We start from the raw sequence: 25,753 nt of genomic DNA on the forward strand, positions 1-25,753 counted from the left end.
GCTGAAACAGGAGCCCTGCCTGGGCAACTTACTGACTTAATAAGATGCTATCTCAAAATAAAAAAGAACTGGGAATTTAGTTCAGTGCAAAGGCCCTGGGTTCAATCCCCAGGACCAAAAAAAAAAAAAAATACACTGAGCTTCTCTGGAAAGAAAACCCCCCACTCACCTTTGGGGACCATAAAATTTAAATCAAAAATCTGTCTTCATTCATTTCTAGGTTTCTTGGTTTATGATAATTCCCTTTTTAGAAGTCCCTTTAAAAAATTCAAGTATGCCTAAACAAAGAGCAAATAGTCATTGTTTGCTTTTCACCTGACAACATGGCTGACTGAGAAAGGACCAAAGTTTAATATGAGCTGAAGACATATTAGAAACATCAAAAATAAGGAAGAAGATTAGAGGCAACCAAACTGGGACATGGAAAGAAGGGCTCACATGGAAGAGCCCCTCCAAGGCAACTTTGTATTCTTGCCTCTATGACCACAAAATAAAGATGTTTTTGTACGTATATGCTTGGCTCCTGCCTTTCTAGAGCAGTGTTATTCCCATTCCAAACCTGAACAATATAGCAAGGTAGAGCAGAAAAAATTCTTTTCTGACCATAGTACATATCTGAACTAAAGTGCTGTCTCTCTCTAGGGCTTTGCTCTGAGCAGGGAAGAGCTTTGTAAGCATTGCCAGCTGCACTCTCCTTGCAGCAGCGTGAGGAAGTGAATAGTATTATTCTATCTATTTAGAGGAGCTTCTGGCAATCTGAAGGGTTCTGCCAAGGTCACAGGCTGGGTCCGCATGCCTGACATGGAAATGGAACCTAAGGATTCTAATATCATGTTTGAATCTCCTGCACATGAGAGCATTAATTTAGTATTAAATATTATACCTGCCATCTGAAGTTTATTAAAATTAGTACAATGTAAATCCAAGTGAAGGAGCTTGTGTTTGTCATTCCTAAAGGAGGTACAACTTTGATATAGCCTTTAACACTAGCTGCACCATTTTGACAATGTCATGGGGACAAGATTGTTTAAATATTCGGCACCTTCTTTCCCCATCCTATTCCATCAGCCCTTCTATACCAGTAGCTTAACGAATACAAAAGTGAACGCAGCGTGAAGTATTCAATGAGACACATATTTCTCTAGTCTCTGGATGTCCTCGCTGCCACTCTTGATGCAGTGGCTAACTAACCCTAGCTGGCAACCTCCCTAGGACCGTATTTCAGTAGCACAAGAAGTATTAGGCTAATAGCTGCAAATTTGCACCTGTCCTCCCCACACAGACAAAGTGCTCAATAGACCTCACATATGGAAATTGTTTAACCCATTACTAAAACTCAGTCAATAGAAACAAATGCTAGCTTTGAGCCAGAGTCCAGCATGGAGCAGGAAATTGTACTCCTGATACCTGGAGATTTAGCTGGTATGAAACACAGAATTCAAGAATAAAGTGGCAGGTATCAAAGCCTACTTTTTTCTTTTATTAGCTCATGTTTGCAGAAGATGTTTAAATTCTTTGGGGGGAGCTGGTACATGTACACAACACATCCTAATTCCCTTTCTCACCTCCTTTTTTCTTTTTCCTCCCCTCTCGCTCTCTTGATCCCCTTCCCATTTAAGAAACACCTATCTTCCTTCGACCTTATTATCTTTTATTTTGCTCTTTATTTATATTTTGTGCCTCATATAAGAAAAACCATGTGATATTTAAGCTTGCGTGTCTGATTTATTACACTTACTGTGACCTCAAAGTGCATCCATTTTCCAACAAATGACCCAAGTTTATCTTTCTTCATGGCAGCGTAGCACTCCATTGTATGTAAATACCACATTTCCCTTACCCATTCATCTGTTGGTAGACATATAGGCTACTTCCAAGATTTAACTGTTATAAATTGTGCTTCCACAAACATGAGTATGTATGTATCACTGTAATTTGATACATCAAATTACAGTGGTACAAAAACAGACATGAAGATCAGTGGAACAGAATAGAGAATACAGAAACAACTCCAAGCACATTCATATTGATTGGGACTTTCTTAGGTGGTAAGTTTTTATTACTGCTTCAATATCATTGCCAATTACTGGATTATTCAGGGCTTTTAAATCTTCCTAGTTCAGCTCATATGTATCTAAGAATCTATCCACTTCTTCTGTATTCTCCAATGTATTGGTATATGGGTTTTTTAAGTAGTTGTTAATAATCATAATTTTACCAGTGTTAACTGTAATTTCACCTTTTCCATTCATAATTGCATTGATTTGGATTCTACTTTTGGTAGACTGTCTAGGGTTTTGTCTATTTTGTTTATTCTTTTTAAGAACAAATTCTTTGATTCACCAATTCTTTATATTGGGATTTTCTGGTCTCAATTTTATTGACTTTTACTAGCTTTAGATTCTTATTTTTCTTGGAATTTGAAGTGCTTCCTTAAATTATTTAGTTGGGCTCATTCTGTTTTTTGTTGTTTCTTTTTTCATAGAACCATATGTTACATTATTTTTATTACTTTAAAGAGAATAAAACCAAACAAAATAAAATACAATAAAGCTAATCAGAACAGAATAATGAAAGCAATACAGGACTTCTAAACAAGATAATAGAAAATTAGCAATGGCTACTATAATGTCTCATGTTCTCTTCAAAATAGCTGCCCATACCATCAGACATATTAAATCAAATGAAACAAAACAGAGTAAACCAATCAAAACAAAAGAATGAAAACATTGCAGGACTTGAAAATCAGATAATAGGAAATCAACAATGACTACTATAATACATCCTGTTATCTTCAAAATACCTGTCCATAACAACAGACACAATAAAATCAAACAAAACAAGACAACTAAAACCAAGCCAACAAAACAATGAAAAACAATACAAGAATTCAAAACAACATAATAGGAAATTAACAATGGTTACCACTTTCCCTTTTTAGACATTTCCTCCTCTATTACATTCCTAATATTCTATTGTACATTTTAGATCTCACTAACTCCTTCAAGTTTTTATGCTAGGACATAACACAACGTTCATCCACATGAGTCCAAAACATTTCACCCATAAGCGTGATCTCAAGTTGAATTCGTTTACCTACAAGAGCCTTGAGCTTATCTTTCTTAATAGCTGAGTACCTTTCATTGTATGAAAATACTATATCTTTCTTATCCATTCTGTGGTTTATGGGCAATGTACCTCTGCTTTTTTCTGGTTTCCTGTGACATAGAACATTATTTCCTGTCCTTTGGCTTTTGGTCTATGAATTTCCTTTTGTGTTAAATGTGTTTCTCCTATAAAATATATTGTTGGATCTTGTTTTTTGAGCCACTCTCCCTGTGTTTCTTTTTATTGATGAATTCAGGCCATCTATATTAATAGTTATAACCAGCATGTATTGGCTTGTTTCTGCCGTGCTATCCTCTCGCTGTGGCCCCCCACTTTTTCCCTTCTTTCAATTGCCTGTCTTGTTTGGTGATCCTCCTCTGCTGCTGTTCCTGGAGCCATTGTCACCTTTATCTCTGTCTAGAATATCTTTCAGTGCTTTCTATAAAAGGTTGGTTTGGTAATCATGAATTCTTTCAATTCTTCTTTATCATGGAAGTATCATATTTTTCCATCAATTTTGAAAGATAGTTTTACAGGGTACCTCAATCTGGGTTGGAAGTTTTCATTCAGGATTTGAAACACTTCATTCCAAACTCTTCTTGACTTGATGATTTGTGTTGACAAGTCCGTTGTAATTATGATAAGTTTTCCTTTATAGGTGATCTGTTTCTTTTTTCTAGCAGATTTTAATATTCGGTTCTTGTGCTGAATTTCTGGGATCGTGATTATTATAGACAGGATATAGATTTATTTTGGTTATGGGTAGCTGGAGTTATTTATGCCTTGCATATCTGTATGCCAGACAATTGAAAGAAGAGGAAAAGTGGAGGGCCAACAGCAGGAGGATAGCACGGCAGAAACAAGCCAATACATGTGGTTGTAACTATTAATGTAGATGGCCTCAATTCATCAATACAAAGAAACACAGGGAGAGTGGCTCAATAAACAAGACCCATCAATATATTGAATACAAGAAACACATTTAACTGGAAAGGAAATTCATAGAATGAAAATCAAAGGAGAGAAAACAATTGTTCCATGTGACAGGAGACTAGAAAAAAAAGCAAAAGTAACTTACCCACTACAGAATGGATAAGAAAGATATGGTATTTTCACACAATGGAAAGCTACTCAGCTATAAAGTAGAATAATCTCAAGGCTCTTACAGGTACATGGATGCAACTGGAGAGCATGTTCATGAGTGAAACAGTTTGAAACTCATACGGATAAACTGTAGCATAAAAAACAGAAGGAGTTAGTGAGATCCAAAAAGCAAAATAGTTATTGTAAAAGTGATAGGTGAGGAAACACCTAAAAAGCAAAGGTGGTAACTACTGTTAATTTCTTATTGTCTTGTCTTGAACTCTTGTATTGTTTGCATAATTTTGTTAGGTTTGGTTCTGTTCTGTCTTATTTTGTTAGGTTTTACTGTGTCTGATGAGATGGGCAGCTATTTTGAACATAATGGGATGTATTATGATAATCATGGTTGGTTTCCTATTATCTTATGTTGAAGTTTTAACAATGCTTTTATTTCTTTTGTTTTGATTGGTTCTATTCTGTTATGTTTCATTTGATTTTATAATGTGTAATGGTATGAGTAGTTATTTTGAAGAAAACAAGACATTATGGTAGCCACTCTGATATCCTGTCATCTTGTTTTGTGCTGCTTGCATTGTTCTGTTCTGATTTACTTTGTTCTGTTTCATCTTGTTTTATTTTGTTTTGTTCTCTTTAAAATAAAAAAATTCTAAGTTCCATGTGCTGCTGAGAAAAATATATATTCTGTTACTGTAGATCAAATGTTCTATAGATATATATTAAGTCCATTTATTCAAAGATTTTGTTCAACTCTGATATTTCTTTGTTGATTTTTTGTCTATATGATCTGCCTATTTATGATAGTGCAGTATTGAGGATGCACTGTAATTGTATTTGTATTTATGTTTATGTTCTTTTATTTCCAGTAGTACTTGTTTTATGAAATTGAGTGAGCTGTATTTCAGTGCATATATGTTAGTAGCTGTTATCTCTTCCTATTGGATTATTCCCATTACTCATATGTAGTGATCACCCATCTTTGTCTCTTTTGATAAGTTTTTATTTGAAATCCACTTTGTCTGAATATGGGATAGTTATACCTGTGTTGTAGGGAGGGATTCCCACTGCATGGAATACTGTTTTTTATCTTTTGATTTTTGGTCTCTTGAGTTTCTTTGGGGGTAAAATATGTTCCTTGTATATAGCCTTATGGTTGAGTTTTGTTTCTTAATTCATTCTGTCAATCTGTGTCTTTGATTGGGGAATTTCAGAAAGCTGGTTTTTGACAGGTGGTATAACAGATTCATATTCTGTGGGGAAATAAGAGGAGTTTTATTCTAATCTTTCTAGAACTATAGGCTTTCTCTATCTGCAAATCATCACCATTTTTAACACTATCCTTACTGAAGATTATTTTCACTCTATGTTGGATATAATTTATGTGATTAACAATCTTAATATGCAGGGGCTGGGGATTTAGCTCAGCAGCATAAGCGCCTACCTTGCAAGCAGGCAGTAGTGAGTTCGATCCCTGGTACCAATAAAAACGAAAACCACAAAAAAAAAATCTTAATATGCTACACTGACATCAACAGATTTAAAAATACATCAGTCAGAAAAAAAAACTGGACTAGCTTCAGCAATTACAGGAACACAAATTCAGGATTAAAAGAATTGAGTGGTGGAAGATGAAGAGAGAGCTAAAAATTTTTCATTTTAAGTTAAGTACAGTACTCAGCACCAAACACACAGAGTGAATGATCACTTAAACCAATAGTTGATTAGCCAACCATGTTATATATTCAGAAAGGTGATATCAAAACATTTGCTTTACTGAATAGCTGGCCTGGATTTTTTTCCAGACAGGTCACTTTGCAAATTCATTTTTCTAAAAGATTATGTTCCAGGGGTTCTTCAAATGATGAAAAGAAGAAATAAGTAACAGTAACATCCATAAAGCAAATGTATAAAGTACTATCCTCAACTGTCTGACAGTGATACACAGACCACAGGAATCGAGAGGATGTCAGGACAGAGGGGCATTCTAAGCTCAAAAATAACAGAGTAGAGCACTTGGAGTGAAATTTTCAAATTAATCATCTATCCCACAAATAATACTGCCAAACTTGTCCAGTTCTGTTTCCTTTCCAATGACACTACTGTTATTACTGACCAAAAAAACAGAAGGACCTGAGGTGGCAGCTATATGCACTTACTCAAGTAAATGCCCCGCCAAGGTGAATATTTAGATATTGCCGATAGTGAAAGTTGGAAAGTATAGACAAAAATAACGGAGCACATGCAAAGACCTGCTCCATCTTGTGTCTGTTGATATCACCTAGACAAAAGTAAGCCAGTAATTTCTCTACCAGAGCAACCTCCATGAGAAAACACATGCATGCATGCACACATGCGCACACATGCACACACCCTGTGTACCTACACATTTTAAATTTCTGAACTTTGGTTCCAAGCAACAACAGTGAAGTAGAAGACACTAACTCTTGTATACATTTCCCATTTTTTCTGGCTATTCCTACCCTAGGCTTTTCTTTTTCTTATATACCTTTAGAAACACCCTAAACCCTACAAGTATGTGTATCATAGACGTCACATTTCACTGTGGAAGCCCAATTATGTCCACCCTCCTTCCCTCTGCTACTCAAACTAAGAAGGACAAATGACTTGGACTAGGCCAACTAGATACTATTTCCCAAAATCTACACTCATAAGTGACTGTCATACAGATGTTAGTACAGTGGAAGACCATTCTTTACAGAAAATATAGCAGCATGAAGCAAACTAGATTATTTCTCCTGCAGGATCACTACTCCCATTCCTGCCCCTCCCCGCAAGCTCACTGGGTTTCTCTTTGTTTGGTAAGATCCGTCCTTGAGTCTCTTTTGACTCCAGCAAATCCTGATACTCTGGCAACAAATTTTCTTTTTTCTTATGTCAGTCAGGGTTGGCTTCTACTACTCACAATCAAGAATTCTGATACCATTACAGATTCTCAAGTCTCTCCTTCAGCTCCCCCCCTAGAACTTACCAAGCCTGTCCAAAGAACAATGCTCCTCCGTGATCATCCCTCAGTTATCAACCAGGAGTTACACCATGCAAGCAGCGTGATCCCTATGTTCTGCCTCTGTATTTCTTGCCTTCCAATTCCTTTTTCGATATACTTAATGTGTGAGATTGTTCTCTGAAACTCTGCTACTTCAAATATTCCTGCAATATAGACTTAACAATGAAATGATGTAGGTGATCTAGGAGACACTAAAGCATACACAACCAGACAAAATGCAAACTTTTTGATGCTTTAAGTTCAGTGCATTCACATCATGTACCTAGAGCTATTTTATTTAGTTAGGTTTTCAGGGAATCCAGCTTCTGTTTGTCAGGTTTATGGTGTTGATGCTTCCATCTCTCACTGAGGTGTTCGGAGTCTTAATTAGATAGCAAGTGTAAAGTGCTTTGACAGCATCAAATGAAAAGTGCTAGAGAAATCTCTAGGGAATTTCTTCATTATGGCTGGAAAGACACAAGAAAATTAGAAAGTTTTAAGAGCTGAGCTGAGGTTTACAAGTAAACTTTGGGTTTTTTCTCAGGCACATTTGTGTGTGCAATGTGGTATAAAGTCTGAATTTTTGTAATTATTTCCTTAATTTTTATTATCCTAATGATAAATGAAAGAATCATGCTGAAAGCCATGTAGGACACATTAAATTTAAGTTCTCCGTGATGGGGCTATTGTATATAAATAATCGTATTATTGTCTGCAGCCCAGAATCTTTTGAGCAAAGAGGAAACCTTCCCATACGTATGTGTTTAGGTAACACTTCCAAGAGGAAGTCTGGCATTCAAATTTTAGCAGAATTATGAAAAAAAGATCCCCTAAAACACAAATCTCCTGAGTTAGGTGCCCCTTTCCTGAGACTGAAACTCAATGTTCATTTGTGTTTTTAGAGTTCAGATGGGGTTAATTTTATTACTTTTTTGTAAGTCAAAGCCTGCTGTAAGGTGGACACAGGATGGTAGAACAAATAGCAGGATACGTGAATCAAAAGCCTTTTCACTTAGAATGAAAGGAGGTATGTGGAAGCAGCTCTGGCCACTGAGCCAAACTCCACAAGCAGGGACTGGTGCACAACCCCCGGGGAAGGAGGCAGGTGCTGACCCCAGGGTCTTATGTTATATTTGACTGACTAAGAGAGAGACTAAGAAAGAATGAAGAATAACTCAGCAGGCTTGCAGCTCCAAACAGGAACTGGAGGCTCTGCAGGAGCCCTGGTTTCTCAAGGAAGCTTTTCAATCTGCAAAACTGTCCCAACCTTTCTTCAATACTGAGGCTGTACAGAGCATCACACATGTTCTTAGATCAAGATGTTTCCTTTTTCCACTTGTCTCATTAAAAAGATGACTTTCATCCAAGAAAGGCAAATCAAAACTACACCAAGACTCCATCTGACCCAGTCACAGTGGCTATCAAGAATTTAAAAAATAATAATAAATGCAGGTGAACAGGGGAGAAACAGGAAACCTTTATACGCTGTGGGTAGGGATGTAAATTAGTGCACTCACTATGAAAAACAGTGTAAGAATTTCTCAAATATCTAAGAATAGAAATACCATGTGATTTAGCTGTACTATTACTATGTATATTCTCAAAATCAGTACATTACAGAGATCTGCATGTTCATTTTAGCAAGGCACAATTCACAACAGTCAAGTCATAGAATCAGCAGCCTCGGTATCTGTCAGTGGGAGAATGGATAGGGAAAAAATGTGGTGCATATACACAGTACAGTATTATTCGGTCATAAAAAACAAAAGCATGTCATATGTAAGAAGCTGGAGTTTATCCTGTTAAGCAAGGTAAACAAGACTCAGCATATTTTTCTCTCACATGTGAAATCTATAAAGGAAAAAAATAACATGAAAGTAGATGGAAGATTATTAAAGGGGAGAGGGCACAGGGAGAGGAGGGAAGAGAGGGTAAGAAAGCAGAAGGAGAAGGATTGATCAAAGAATGTTACACACACATATGAATATGTCACCCTGGAACCCATTATTTGGTATAATTAATATGCACTAATAAAAAAGTTGATTTCTTAAAAAATCTTTTATTCTATGTTTGAGAATAATTCCAAGGAAGTCACCTAAAAGAATAGAAGAATATATACACAAGAGAAATTCAAGAAAAGACAAGCTGGTTTCCTTTAAATACCACCACATAATCCTTTTAAGAAAAGCAAAAAATTATCTGCTACTATGTAATAAAGTGTCGTTTCAAGTAAATAGAAAAGGGGCTGGTGATTTAGCTCAGCGGCATAAGCACCTGCCTTGCAAGCAGGCGGTCATGAGTTTGATCCCCGGTAGCAATTTAAAAAAAAAATCAAGTAGGTAGAAAAAAGGAAGTGGAGCACTTGGGTACCTTCTGGATAAAATTTGTATCTCTTTATACCAAAAGAAATTCCAGATTGGTCAAACATTTAAATATAGGTAATAATGTCATAGATATAGTTGTAAAAAATGAGCAAATCATATTTACAATTGTGAATGACTTTTCGAGACATAAAATAAAATTCAGAAATAGAAAGGAAAGGATTGATAGATCTAATCGTATAAAATATTTAAATTCTTTAGGACAAATATGTCACATTTAAAGTCAAATGATAAACTGTGTCAGATTTTGAAGAAATGTGACAGAGATAAATGCCATGAATTAATGAAGATGCTTTGCAAATCTACCCAAAAAAATGACATTAATCCTGTAGAAAAAGTAGCAAAGGATCCAACCAAGTCAGCTGCAGAAAATAAAATAGTCCTTAAATGAAAGATGGGAACTATTTCAGAATTAAAGACATAAAAATTTGACCAAAATGAGTTACTGTTTCATTGATCCTGCAAACAAAGATGAAAACTTTTGCCAATTCTCAGTATCATCAAGAAAGTGTGTTACCATGCTCATTTGCACACATAATTGTAAGAGTATGAATCAGTGTCATTTTTTGAAAGACAACAGGTAATATCTAGGAAATTTATATTTCTATGAATTTACCCCACAGATATGCAAATGTAAGCATAAACAGACATTCCTTGCAGCACTGTTTGTAATAATTAAGAATCCAGGCACATTTCACATGCCCATCAATAGAGAAGCAGTTAAATAAATTAGAAAAATCCATGCCATGGACTACAGCCATTACAAAGATTAGGATAGATCAATATATATCATTAGAAAAACTTGTTGAAGATAGATGGTTAACTAATAAACAGCTAGATTTTAAAATGTAAGCATGTCATGATCCCATTTATGAAAATAAAAATACATTTGAGATATAGACATCTTAGATATATTTGGAAAGAATCACAGAAAACAGCTAAGTGTGATTCTCTTTACATAGAGAAAAAAAATTTAAGGCAACACTTTTATTCAGTGACTATTTGGAGAACAGACAATTGACCAGACTCTGAAGACATAAAATGTCTACAATGCAAGCTATGCCCACCAGGAGTTTACCTTATGTCTATGAAGCAGAGTCAGATACCCAATGTCCTCCTGCTTGAATAGAGTAGGAGTGACAACATCCTTCAGGATACCCAAAGCCTTCACAGGCAGAACCCCAAAGATGCCCACACAGACTCACTCACACAAACCAGAGCCTTTCTTGTGATCTTAGACACCAGAGTGCAGATCCCTCCAGGACACTGGTCTTCACAACTCTAGAAATTGGAAAACAGCCATTCTTTGAAAGGCTTTCTCGGGCTGGGGATTTAGCTCAGCGGCATAAGCACCTGCCTTGCAAGCAGGCAGTCATGAGTTCGATCCCTGGTACCGATAAAAATACGAAAAAGACAAAAAAAAAAAAAAAGAAAGAAAGGCTTTCTCAGTCATAAGTGAAACATTCACTTTTGAAAGCTCTCTGCTCAGCCAACCTGGGTCAAGGGATTCAGTTTGCAAGTAGGAGCCCACTCTCCACAGGAACCACAGGTCTATTAAGCCTCAGATATCAACTAATTACAAGTAAGAAGGACAGTGACTGCCTTAGGCTTTTATGATAAGCATAGAGGTCTCCCCTCTGGCTGCATAACAAGTATTATTCTCCAACATGATTGCCCCTTCCTCTAGCTCCCTCTTTAATGCAGACACCTGGCTACTCCAAAAGAGCTTATCTGATAGTTCTGTCAGAAATCAGAGGTGCAGTAATTTCTCAGCTTCCCACACTTCCTGCTTGCAGGACTTCAGAGTCCAAATTCTTCAGCCATGTGACCCTGTTGTTAGAGGGGAAAATGAGGTCAAGGAATAAGTTGGCATGTGAGGACAAATCTGGTCCCTTAGTGCCCTGGACCCCAAGCATTCCTTAACCAGCAATTATTGGCAGGCATACCCATTGCTGTGTACTAATGAAGTGATGTGATCTGATCCCACTGGGAATACAGCCCTACACAGAGATCCAAATCAAAAGATTTTGCAAACTAGAGTAGAAAATAAAGATGAGGAATGTTGTGCTACTTTGGGCAAAGGAGCAGGTCAGTACTCCCGAGTAAATAGGCTGGTGAACTCAGCTTTCATAAATAACTTTGACCTCTTTGCTTCTTATTGTGTGTTATCTCAGCAGGCCTCTAGAGGGGCCGTTGCTGGGGGAACAGCTTGAAACAGACCCTCTACCTTCACAGCTATGACCCAGAGCCACACAGAAACACAGTGTATGTCACTAATCCAGTGGGACTGGGTAGAAAGGAAGAGCTCAGTGTTTTCACGGATAGCAAGTCAATCAAGACAGAAGACTGGAGAGAGGAAAGTGAAACTTGTTGTCCTGGACTACCATGGCCAAAGCTTTGACAGCTCAGTCTTCCTAGGCACAGTCACCTCACTTGGAAAACGATGCCTACCTCAGAAGCTAGCAGAGCAATGGGAGATATCAGTGTATGAGTGCCATAGTTGTTATGGCAAAATATCTTGTACACTTGCTCCTAGGCAACTGACTCACACATTCTCTGCTCTTGGAAATAGAAACATGCTCCAGGTCTAAAGGACTTCTGTGCAATAGGATTCAAATTTTATGTATGTGTTGAATGTTGAGGAAATCTCAGACATTTGTTCTCCAAAAGTGACATAGATTTCACAATTTTAACTTAATTTTCTCACAGATAATACCAGGAAAGGGAGAAGAGGCCTATTAGTAGAACCAGGAAGTGGTTAAAAATCTTGGAAAGCTGCTCTCATACTCCTGCCTCAACTTCCAGATCTGTGAGAGTCCCTGCCTTGGAGAGCAGGGAAAATGTAGGACCACACCAGGTACCTATGAACACGTCACCTGCTCTATTGTCAATGATGCTGGAGGAGATGAGGCTCTTTCTAGCACCAGAATATGTAGCACTTTCCAGAAGAAAGCCCGATCTGCAGTCTATTGGATTCCTCTCTCAGTCCTCCCCCTTTCTTTCATCTTCTACAACAAACTAGCAAACCCTCCTTCCTGTTCTCTTTGCCTCCTAGTCCTGCTGCAATCTTTCATTACCTTTTTTAAAAAATCATACCTACTTAACCCTCCACAAGAACAAGTAACACTCGGAACCGTGGTCCTTGATGAACTAATACCCAAAGAAAGAAAACATTACTCTAAAACAAATGAGTCTTCAGAGGTGCGTGAGACTCAAAACATAAACATTTCACAGTTAAATTCCTTAGAGTCACAGCCTCTTAAACATATTTTCTGATTTTGGTGTAATTGCATTTATCTAACAAAACTGTTTATTGAAATAGTACTGCCAGAGAGTGGGGAAAAACAGGCTGTATCAAGTGTATAGGATAGAATTGTCTAGGTTTTGGAAATACAGATTTATTGGTTTTTGCAATTACCCTTTCCTGAGAATCTTCAGATCGGGTTTTAGCCAAGAGTCAGATTTACATCCCTGATGCTTCTCACCTGACCAGCTGTCTCTAAGCAAAGAAGCACAAAAATAAAACCTTAGACCTGGCATTACAGTAGCAGGATGATGTCTCTTCCTCATCACGTGCATCATAGGCCTTTGTGGTTTCCTTCTGCAATTGATGGTGGAACTTTCTGGTAAATTCAACCTTTTCTAGACTTGCTACCCTACTTTGTGGTCCAAGAAGAATGAAGGTACTTGGTCTTTGAAGTTTATAGATCTTTGGGTAAGGCAAAGTCTCCCTGGCTTTGAATACAAAAATACCTTGTAGAAATGTCCAATCTCTCTCCAAGTTCTTATTTTAACACGAATTATATAGAAGGAGGAGGGGAAGGCCCTAAAAACAAATGAGCAACTTCTTAAAAAGCTTTCAAAATCAAATGTAAAATTCATTAAGAAAAGTAATGAAAATTTTATGGCTGGTGCACAGATAAATTCATTGCTCCCTCTAAATTCATCAAGCATACATGCAGGAGTGTATACTAAATTAATTGGAACTAACAGCCTCTTAGAAACTCTAACCAGCTGCAAACTCAGGGTAAACTAGTTGGAACAAAACAAAGAAACCCTCCTCCTCTTCTTTCTTCTGGGACTTGATTGAATTAAAAGCTAAATAAGCTTTCTTGACTCTAAAAATATTGACCAACTTTGCTGATCCATGATTGCCAAGTCACCCTCCTCTGTCCATTACATCCAAATGAAGGGGAAATGGGGCACAAGTTTTCTTTGAGTATCAGGAACCCAAATTCTATTTCATATTATAAAACCACAATTAAGGAATTCTCAGAAAGAAGGATATTGCAACACTGATGTTAGATGTCATCCTGATCCATGCATTAGCTAGGGAAAGGAATGTTAAATTTGAATGACTTATTTTCTAGGGCAACTTAGAAGAAAAACTCTTGACCCCTTTCTTCAAGTTAAATGTTCCAGTTCTTGGGTATGGTTTCCAAACAGGCCACTTAGCAGACTGGACAAAAAAACCAAAGGAACTTTGGATAAGTCATTAAAATTTTTAACTTGGAAAAAATGCATGGAAACTGTTATTATTTGGATCATGAATCTCTCTCAGTGGCTCAGATACTGAAGGCTCCATCTGCAGCCCAACCTGTAGAAGGTGAAGCCTAGTGAAGGAAATTATCATTAAAGGCTTCATTTGAAGGGAATTTGCCACCCTGGCTCCTTCTTGCTCTCTTTTGACTTCCCAGAACCATAAGGTGAATCAATTTCCTCCACCAGGTATTCCCTTCCATTGTGGGCTGCCCTGCCACAGATCCAGAAGCAACCAACCAGCTGACCATGACCAAAACCTCCAAACTTGTGAACCAAAATAAACTTCTCCTCCTTACAATGTAATTTGTAAGATAATACTTGATTATCTCAAGTATTTGTCACGGTGATAGAAAGCTAACACGGAAGCAACACATTTCTGAAGACAAGTCAGTATCACCTACCTTAATCTAAACTAAATTTCTGTCAGATATTCAGACTAGTATTTCATGGGTAATTATTAATTATTTGGAGACCATTACTGTTCAGGGGAATGTGTGGCTCCCTCTTCTTCTAACCACCTGTTGGCATTGGCACTCCTCTGAAGACAGGAACCATGGACTCAGCCAAAGACAATGGGCAAGGTGTCCAACCAGCAGTTTGCAGGTGGCTATGCCAAGGCTGCCAAGAAGGCACCTGAGGAGACCCGCGGAGCTCTTTACTATTGGCAGACAACATCTGTCAGTGGTGCAACCTGAATGTGGAGTCGGGCTTCCCAATCATCACTGTGTGAGCACCAGAGTAAGCTACACATGCAGAACTCCCAGCAGCAAAAGCATGGTAAGGCAGTGGAGGTCCCCTGCCAAGGGTGTGGACTCATCCATGTCACTGGGCCTGGCGGGGTAGACTGCACTGGGAGTGCAGGGCAGCAAAGGAAAGAATGTGCAAAAGCATAGAGCCAAAGGAAACAGATGCTACACCTGTGGTGGTCTAGAACATCATCCCAAGGGATGCAAGCGGCCACCCCACCCCAAGAAGTGCCACTTCTGCCAAGGCATTAATGATAGGGTGGCCTCCTACAGCAGGCCCAGCAGGCTCCAACCTCCTAGGGAAATCGGGCCTGTGTTCAGGAGGAAAAAGAGACTAACAGCATTGTCCTGTGCCCAGAGACCTACAATTGGGCACAATGGGCGCTTATAGAGAACACTTCTCTGATCATCGTCATGTTCCAGGAAGTTTACATTTGTAATACCATGGAAAAGTTATTGGAATTCTAGCTAATGTGTTCCAGTCTAACATTATCAGCACAACATACGGCAAGAATAAAAACACTGAAGTATATATATAGTTGTGGTGAGCCCAGGGATTCCTAAATCCAGCTAGGTTGATGGTTAACCAGAACAAAGGGCTTGACCCAGGGCTGAGCCCAGGTTTTATTCATTCATGAAGAAGGGAGTGGCTTGAGGATGAGTGACTGTGAGAATGGCAGGAAATACATGATTATGTGAGCTGGGCTAGGTAGGAGGCATGAAATCACCTCTACAATGTCCAGAGAGAAGCATATGCAGAGAGAGTAATCTGTATAACACAATTCAAGGTAGTAACTAGTGACAGGGGGTCGATGCTTCAGCTTTGATGTGTAGTCTTTTATGCTCTGGGAAGTTATAGCCTCTTAGTCTCAAGGTTTGATCCTAGCCAACAGCATGGAACATGGAGCATGGTTCTCCCTCCTTGGGGCTCACACGTGTTTTGTTTTGTTTTTGTTTTGTTTTGTTATTATTTTAAAGAGAAAAAACAGAAAAGAAAAACAAAAAACAAGAGACATACAAACAACAACTGCAAGAACAACAAAAATATCAAAAGAATTACAATATAAGCTTTCTAAACAAGATGATAGGAATTTACCAATGATGGTAACATTGTATATTGTTATCTTCAAAAAACATGCTATGGAATGAGGAAACACTGACCTGTCAGCTTGCTTCAAAGACGACTCATCAGCACCTCAGCTAGACCTATTTGCATTACTTAAAGTCAATTGAAAGGGTAAGGAAACCTCCTAGCTAACTCTGTACACACAAATACATGGAAATTGGGCCAGGTTTAGCCAAAATGGAGATAACTTCAGTTCTTTCAAGGAAAGTCTCCAGGTGGTCGAGTTTCAAGGGGCAGGCACTGAGAGGCAGAGTGAACAATGAATTGAGTGTGGCTGGCACCACCGTATCTGGGGAGGGGGTATTGCCAGCATCTCCTGTCTTCCCTCAGGAGGGAAGATTTGAGGCAAAGGAACTCCAAACTGCTCTTTGAAAGTGCAAGGGCCTTGGGGAAAACCACCCTAAATCCTGCATGTTTTATCTGATTCTTTACCCCAAAACCTTCATCTTTTGAAAATGGCCTGAATAGGGAATTGTTGGCCTTTTAAAGAAGGATATGTAACAATAATATTGTGATTACCAAGATGAAACGGTTAAGATTAATGGAGCCAAATCTCAGGAGCCAGGAAAGGTTTTTTGTTTTGTTCTGTTTGTTTTTGTTTTTGTTTTCCACATCTTGTTTCCCTATCACTCAATCTTAGGGTAAAGATTAGAATTGTGCCAGAGTTGTAACATTAGGCAAAAAGAGTGGTTGGCTGAACAGCTGCAGATCTGCTGCTCCTGTCTCACTCCTCTCCTTCCTGGACCAATGGGATTTTATTTATTTGCTCCCTTGAATAACTGAACTTTGCGTCCCACCTTCTCCATGATTCCAACTGCACTGTGTGTCAATGATGTATATTGCATATTTTAACTTTTTTATAGTATATCTTTGCTTTATATTTTTATACATTTTTAATATAATCTGCTCATTCCTACACTGTGTGCTCAGTTACCTGAGCAGTGTTAAAGGTAAGTTGGCAGCAGCCCCAGGCTTGCATAGCAGAAATACTTTTTGCTTTTATTACCATGGAGAGCAACCATTTGGAGCACATAGTCCATTGTACTGCTTCATTTCTGCCCATTCAATCTGACTCTTCTGCCATAATGTTCTCTTGCAACTTGCTGCATTTTAAAAATGTTTCACGGAGACTACTTTGAAATAGGTTGCTCCATGACTTGATCCTCCACTGGAAGATCGGAAAGTAGTCCAAACAGGAAAAGATGGTGGAAAGAAGTTTGAACAAGTTGGGTCAGGTGAAAGGCCCAGAGAAGAAGCCAAAGTTGGGTAAAAGTTATCTGATCCTAGAGCACAGGGCTTGCTTCACATGCTAGACCCACCCTTCCCATCCCATCTTAGCCTAGCTCTGCAATGCACAGCAAGGTGTAAGTATATGTATTTGTATAAAAAAGTGAGTTGGTAAAGCTGAGTTGCAAGACCTATCCTTGTGCTCCCCCTGTGCTGTGCAGAGATGGCTATAAGAAGGAAGGGTTTAAATTCTGAAATTTTCAAAACTCTTGGCTTCCAGGGAGACCCATAAAGAAGGGCCTTTTTGGGGCACCCAGAGCCAGTGACCTGGCTTTCCACTGTAATGATTAATACTGTCTAGATAGCTAAAATGGAAAAGAGCGGGCTTGTTTACATACTATGAGATCACCTCAAAGCTAACTCACTGTGTTTCACATATGCAATGCAAAGCACTGGACAGTGTGTTTGATCTTGGTTTCTTGTCTGTCCCAAAAGCTGTCCCCTCTTCATTACTGCATCTTCTTGGACTTTGTCAGACTTTACTGAGTCAGTTGGTCACTGTTAAGTGGCCTAGTTTGTGTAAATATAACGCATTGGGGTTTTTTCCATGTTCTATTGGTGTTTTACTGTTTACAAAATTCTCTTTGTATAAAAAGAAAAATAGCCAGAGTAACTTTGGCAGAAGGATCTACAACAGGCAAAAAGATCTGAAGAATAAGTTGAGAGGAGGGGCCAACTTACTTGATGTAGGGATCTTGAACTGATTTATCTTTTATGTTCCCTTTTCCTTTGTTCTCTATTTTAAACCAGTTCTGTTCTAGAAACTTGACTCCTGTCTTCTCCCTCAAAAGAAAACCTACACACCTACACGCACATATGTAATTCTTGGTATGTCTCTGTAATTCTTTAAGGACTTACTTAAAAATCCCAAAGGAGCCCCTGTCTCTTGTTCCCAGCCTCCTGAATCAAGACAATTGCTTTACCCAGTTCATACCAAGCATGCCACTGTTGTTTGCATGGATCTAACCTACTCAATCTGTAATCCTAGAGAAGCGAGTGGAGGCCTTCTAAGGAAACAGTGGAGTCAGAAGACAAGGAAAGGAATATATACTCACTCAGGAACTTTTTCCCAGGCACAAGAAACACTTGTCAGCGTGGACCCAAAATTATTTAATAGCAGTATGACAAATATAACTCCATGCTTGCTTTCAGAAACCAAAGCTTTGCATGAAATCTTGCATATATTGGAAAGAATTAAGGGAAAAGGTGTGGGAAAGTGTGGATCTGTCTATTACTTTCCTGATTCCTTAAATGTGAAGACTAAGCTCCTTTGGACTTTGATGATATCACTGAGCTGTTTATTTAATGGTTGACTTTGCCATATCTTTGCCATTTGCTAATCATTTTGTCCATGCCAACACACATGATGACTTTTCCCTATCCTTCTCTGTTCCTTGGGAAAATACAATGAATGAAAATGTGTTGGTATTCTAAAAATGATTTATAATTTAAAATGTAATAATATTAATTCTACTAATATCACATAGCATTTATCAAGGGCCAAATCTTGCTCTTACCGTACATAATGATTTCACTTAATCATCACAATATCCCAAAGAAATCTGTGTGATTGTAATTCCCTTCTTAAATATGCAGAAACTAATCCTTAAAGAATTTAAGTAAATTATCCAAGACCCACCACCTAACATATTTGCTCCAACCCAAAGTTAGATTGCAAAAGTTCAACCATCTAGCAGTAGCTATAGGTAGATATCAGGATCCTGAAGACTTCTGTCCTCAAAAACATCACCAAGAATTTGAGTAAGCCAACAGAGAAACTTAAACAATGTACCGAAGATGGGTTTGACCAGAAAGTGTTAAGAATGAATTTTGACCTCCTGTGTGGGTTGAAAGTCTGAATTTTGAGCTGCTCATTCTTCTATAAAAGGATTTTTTTTACTCACATGGAAAGGGGAGAAAGTTTCCGTGTGGTTCTAATAGGTATTTATTTGAGGGAAACACATCAAAGACAATAATGATGACATAAAAACATAACCACCACTTATTGACAGTTGATAGTCATCCTAGTCCCAGTCCTACTGTGGGAGGCAAAAATTATCAAAGAAAATAACTCCCTAGTCTAGGCTACCTGCCCCTTCCATCACTTCTCCTATAGAGAGATCTCAGACAACTTCCAGAAGGCACCTCTGAGGTTGATACCATTTAGAGCAATATTGTTCTCACTGGAGCAGCCTCTTAAGAGCAGAAAGATTTTTCTCAAAATGGAATAAAAATGGACAAATTCTAAATAAGAAGTGATTTTTACTTGCATGATGCTATCATAAATATCTGCTGACCTACCAGGCTCAAGAAAGATCTGGAGACCCAAATGTGAGAGATCGTGAGATATATTTTTGTTCCTCTTAAATGAAAACAGTGATGATTTGAAGAAGGAATTACATTTGTTTTAATTAAGGGGTTTGAGAGTTGGCGCATAAAGGTAAACGATTTCATAGTCTATGCTTTATCAAAGACATAAGATATCTAATTAGTCCTCTAGAGAACTGATAACTTCAGATTTGCAGCGTTTTGTGTATTTGTTTGTTCTAGTTGTGCTTCTGGTTGACTGTTTAATTAGCCTCTTGTAGGGAACAGCAAGCAAGAAATTGCATACAGAGTTTTTTTCGGAGGTAGTTTTGGCAGAGTCTCTAGATCTCAGATAGAAATTTACCTTTTGTAAATATAAGGAGACTAATTAATAATGGCTTAAACAAATAATGTATTATTTGTCTCACATAACAGCAAGTCTGAGACTAACTTGCCTAAGGTGGGCAAAGATCCCCAAAATTACTACTTACTCTTCTACTAACTCTCCTTCCATTTTTTTTCTTTACTGTCTTCATCGTGTGAGCTTCAACTTGTGCTGAATGCCTCTTTAGTACGGGATAGATGCTATGCAGCCTGCCATCATGTCTGAGTTCCAAGAAAAAAGAAAAGGGCAAAATAGTACCTTCAAACTTCGACTTGTATTTCATTGGCCAATACTATCACATAACCACTGCTAATTTCAAGGAAGACTAGGAAATTAGTTTTTTGTTTATTAGTAGCCTCTCTAGTAGAGGCAGAGAGAAGAGAAACAGGTCTGAAATGAATGATTAAGAGAATTTGAAACTCTTCTCAACTACAAAGAGAAGCATAGACCGTTTTCAAGCTTCTTAGATGTGTTTTAAAGGAGAAAGCATCAAAGATTGAAGTTGTCAAAATTTCAGCATAAATATATCTCTGATATAGATACAAAATGATTTTGTGCAGCTGTAATCTCAACTGTCTTGGAGGCTGACGCAGGAGGTTTGCAAGTTCCAGCCCAGTCTGAGCAACTTAATGATTACCAAAACCATTATGAAAATTAAAAAAAGCTGGGGAGGGAGCTCAGTGTAAAATCTCTAGATTCAATCCCCAATATCTACCCCACACACACACACACGCAAATGTTATGTAGTAGCTATAAGTAGTCAGCAACCTTGAAGCCTGCAGTCTCGAAGAGGCCAGGCCAAATGAATGGTATTCCTGTTTTCTCACTGCCCTAGACTCCCACAGAAAGCCTTGTTCATGAGCCTCATAAGCTGAAGATATCGAAGGGAACTGGACACCTTTGCTCATCGATATTGTGAAAAAAAATAAATAATGACAGTCTTTACCAACATACAGCAGAAAAAAGGAATCTGAAATCAAAAGGACAGGGAAGACTCCTGAAAAAGTCCATAAATAGAAAGAGAGATGATTTAATGATGTCCACAAAATAAGCAAAGACAACCCTAAAATGCAGAAAGATTATATCTTGAGTGGTATTTTGAAGAAAATCACAAATTTTTGCTTCCTGTCTTTCTCCAGTGAGTATCTTACCTAGATTCTCTTAGGACTACATGGCCCAGCCCAGTACCACGAGCCACACAGAGCCACTGAATCCTTGAAATGTAGCTGTCCTCACGCAGATGTGCTGTGGTTGTAAAATGCATACACATTTCCAAGGCTTTGTGTGAAAACTTGTAAGGGCTGTCTCAGTAATTTTTCCCATTGAATACATGTTGAAATGGTAATACCTTAGATATATTGAATTTTAGAAACATTATGAAAGTTAATTTCACTTCTTTTCTCTTTAAGTTTTTTAATTGAGCTACTGGAAAATTTTAAGTTGCGTAGATGGTTCCTAGGTGTGGCTTATGTTATATTTCTGTTGATCGCTGTTGGTCTACAATGTTGATGTCTCGCAAAAGCTTATGTGTAACAGATGCTATGTCCTGCTTTGAGTATCCTTAGCCCATTTCTGAGTTTACCAACAGCAGCCTCCAGGGACAGTTATATGCAAGTCTGCATTTTCCAGCTCCCATCTCCAAGGCCATCTCTCTACCCCTCTGCCTGAAAACTCTAGCACTACCAGAGTTTGCCCAGGGAAGCTTGGAAGTTGCCAAGATTTAGCACTCTAGGAGCAATCTTAGACCAGTAGATGATGTTGGATAAGTGCCCTGTCTTCCACAGGTGCTCAGAAGCACAGTTTTAAATCATGGCCACACATGCTTTCAGAGGATCCCAGTAAAACAACCCTACATGCCTACAGCAATAACTGACCTATCAACATAGACTGTACTCTTTGTCTTGTGTTCCCCCACTTTCTCCCCTATGCTTCCTGGGATCCCCTGCCTAATAAGCTGCCTGCATTGACTATTTGTTGCAACTCTTCTCTAACAAGGCCCACACTAAGAGAGCAACACAAATGTTTTCAAACTCCCTTGTTATAGGACCCATGCCAAACATTCTTTGATTTGACAATTCCTACTTAGCTTTTCTTCCTGGGCTATTATCAGAAAGATACTTAATTACTTTTTTTTTCTATCCATTCATTTAGGATTCCATTGTCAGTGGTCCTTTTTAAAAAGATTCTATTCTAATTAAACAAATAGCTGATCATTTGAAAGAGTTTCATTATTTTTTTTCCTTTCCAAGTAATTTGCTTACATTTAAGCTGTGCTTATGTGGCATTGTTTTAATTATCAAGTCATTAAGGATGTTGTTTTGGCTCTTTGAAATATTTTGTGCTGCTTTGGGCAGTGGCAGTTTCTTTTACCTCACAGATCCAAACTCCACAAGACTAATAAACACGTTTCTGATTGGATCTGCAAAAAAAAAGACAACTAGCAAAGCAGACAGTGTAATGGGGGACAGCCACATCTCCTGGCTTGCAAACAAGAGTCAGAGTAGAGAACCCATAAAGGGTTCTGGATGCCTCCATTTGCATCATAGACTTTGTCTGGTCCTGTTCTTTAGACAATATAAAGTAGTAAGTATTTTTTCTTAATTTTTAATTTAAAATACTTAAGAGCTCAACAAATCCATATTTAAGTCCTGTCTCTGCCACTCACTAATGGGACCTTCTTCAAATCACTCATCTTTCTGAGCCTCAGCTTTCCTATGGAATGGAGGAGAATAAGAGCTATCAAGCAATGAAAATGAGAAATATTTCTCCACGACCTGGCACTTAAAGCAAGCTTAGATTGCTTACCTTGCCTCTAAATGCAGTGTATGCAAAGCATACGTGGTGAAAATTTTTTAAAAATTAAGTTTTCAACCAAGCCTACACTTTTTATAAAACTTTCTGGCATTTCTTCAGTCTTTATAAAGTAGCAGCCTGGGGAATATCCTGAGTCTCTCTTGACTCCAACCCTGACAAAAATAATTTCTGTATTTCCAACAGTTCTTTTCATCCGTTCATAGGGAACATTGGAAAATATGGAATTTGTCTCACACCACTCATCCTTTATTCTCTTTCTTTCTTCTAAACCAGCTCCACATTCACTTCTGCCTCGAGCCTCCTGCTGCACCTCTCTGCAGCTCTGGGGTCCCCAGTACTTGTCCTTTTATCTTGTGTCTGGATATCTGTATTTATGTGAAGAGTCATTTCAGGAACCAGTATTTGTTTCAGCCTCAGAATCCTCTCATTCATAATCTCTCGAGGAGATTTTGAATGTTTCCTTCAAATGTCTTAGTACTAGACCCTGGAATCTACCAAGCAGAACTATTGGATAATCTAGCAAAGTCCTTGGAATACACTGTACACAATACTGCTATCATTACTGCTATTCTCCTCTTATAATGTTAGTCTTCTCATCAGAGATCTCAGGAAGCTAGGGCTCTATTCAAGTGTTTTATTTAACTAAAAATAAGTACCAAGTACAAGTACCTACAAAGCATTTAGTACTTTATTAGATCCTAGAAAAACATGAGAAAAGTGACAAAGAAGCTTAAGATAATTCACCCTGCCTTTTCAGAAATTTACAGTCTAGTTGAATGTAGTATAAAAAACATATTGAGTTTTTGGTTTAAAGTGCTATTGATTAATTTTGCCTATAAATTCCCAAATATTATCTTAGCAAGCCTCCTGTCACACTGTAAGTTCTCTCACATGAGGGCCAATGACAAGAATGGAACATTTGTGTGATTTTATCTTTTTTATTTTAAAGAGAGAAAAATAAACAAAAATAGAGACAGTGACAGAGAACTTCAAAACAAGACAATAAGAAATTAATAATAATTAATACAATGCATATTGTTGTCTTCAAAGTAAATGCTCAGGGATTCTGAAAATGGCGGTGGGCTAGGGGATCGAGCGAAGAGTCTCTCCAGAGAATTCAAACTCGAAGCTAAAAAAAAGACAGCATGGAGAGGGCCAGACAAATCGATAGCGATTCTTATTAACCAAGACAGTACAGCTGGAGGATTTAAAGTCGTGCTGAGACCTTCAACGCCGATAACGGGAGGCTGCAAATCCCGCGCCCTTAAATCAACAAACAGACTCGTGGACCCAGCACAAAAAGCTGAGTTGCTTTTGGGGACTGCGGGAAACTGAGACCTGGACTGAGACTCCAAGTAGCAGCCAGTTCTGCACCGCTGCACCAGAGCGGATGTACAAAGCTCTGGCGTTTCAAATCTAAACGGTGCACAGATATCTGACCGGTCAGCGCTGTGCGGGAGTGCGGGAAAAGTGGACAGCTTGGTGTGCGGCGGTCCCGGAACGAGGACTTGCACCAGACTCTGGTGAGTACAGAGAACCCCGCGGCTGCTGGGTTTGGCCAGAGAACAGCTGGCCCTCCACCACGGGGAAATCAATAACACAGAGTCTGGTGCAGACATATTAGCCTGGCGGCAGAAACCGCAGCTTGGTGACATCACCAGGTCCCCTTGTAGGGAGGGCTGGTGGAAGACATCTTGAGTCCTGGCAGAGCCTGATTACTTGCTGGCTTCAGCTCCACACAGAGAACTTAGTGGGAGCCATCTTAGTTTTGGGCAGATCTGCTTTTCTGGTGCTCCTGTCACAGAGAGGTTTGGAAGAGAACGGCTGGGACTTGGGCAGAATCCTGTGCCATTACTCAGCTGCTTCTGATTCAAAGAGAACTGGCAGGAGCTACTGGGGCTAAACCAAGCCTCTGCTTGGGGCCCAATAAGCGGATACAAAATAGTCACAACTCAGTGACAACCAGAAAGTACAGCCTAATTTATGAACTAACTGACACAGAGGCTAGAGACTAGACTGTACCGCCCCTGCATCCCAGCCTACCCCAGATAACAGCAAATTGGGGAGGACAGCAAAAACTCAAGCCAGCACGCTTCTGAAAGGCCCTAAGAAATTCGGAGAGGGCCAGAGAACTCCAGGACAGTCTGAAAGAAACCAGAAACATGACAAGAGATAAAAATTAAAAAAAATCTCCAGCTGTTCAACAGGAGAAAATAAACCCAAGAGAACTAAACACTGAAGAGAACAAACACAGTAACCATCCTCTACTCGACACAGCATCAGCCGAAATTAAAAAGTACTTACATGATCTCATAGAGGAATTTAAAGATGTACTCCTGATCCAAGTGAGGCAAGATATAAAGAGATTAATTAAAGAAATGACAAGCCCCGCCCAAGAGAACACAGATGGAAGAACTGAGGAAATCAGAAAAGAAAGAGAAGCATCTGAAGAAGAATTTAAGCATAACTTAGAATACATGAAACAGATCCAAAGAGAATATCAGGAAACTAAAAACTCCATTGAATATTGGCAAAATGCCTTGACAGAAACTAAAGACAACCTTCTGAAACTTGAAGAGAGATTTAGGGCTTATGAACGTGAAAGAAAAAGCCTCTTAAAAATAACAAGGAACCAGAAAGAAGCAATTCTAAAACTGGAAGATGATAAAAAGATACATAACCTAAGAATAAAGAATGTGAGTAAGGAAGCAGGAACATCCAAAAATGAAATACAAAAAATATTCACAGATATATTAAAGCAAAACTTCCCACGTATAGCAAAAAGAAATGATATCCAGATAAAAGAAGCATACAGAACACCAGCTACCTACAACCAAAACAGATCTATGCCTAGGCATATAATAATCGAGATCCCAGAAATCCACCAAAAAAACAGAATATTAAAAGCAGCCAGAGAAAAGATGCAGGTTACCTATAACGGGAAATCTATCA

This window comes from Cavia porcellus, unplaced genomic scaffold (assembly GCF_034190915.1).
Source record: "Cavia porcellus strain 051 isolate PalLab524CR breed Dunkin Hartley unplaced genomic scaffold, mCavPor4.1 scaffold_31, whole genome shotgun sequence".
In the NCBI taxonomy this organism is placed as follows: Eukaryota; Metazoa; Chordata; class Mammalia; order Rodentia; family Caviidae; genus Cavia; species Cavia porcellus.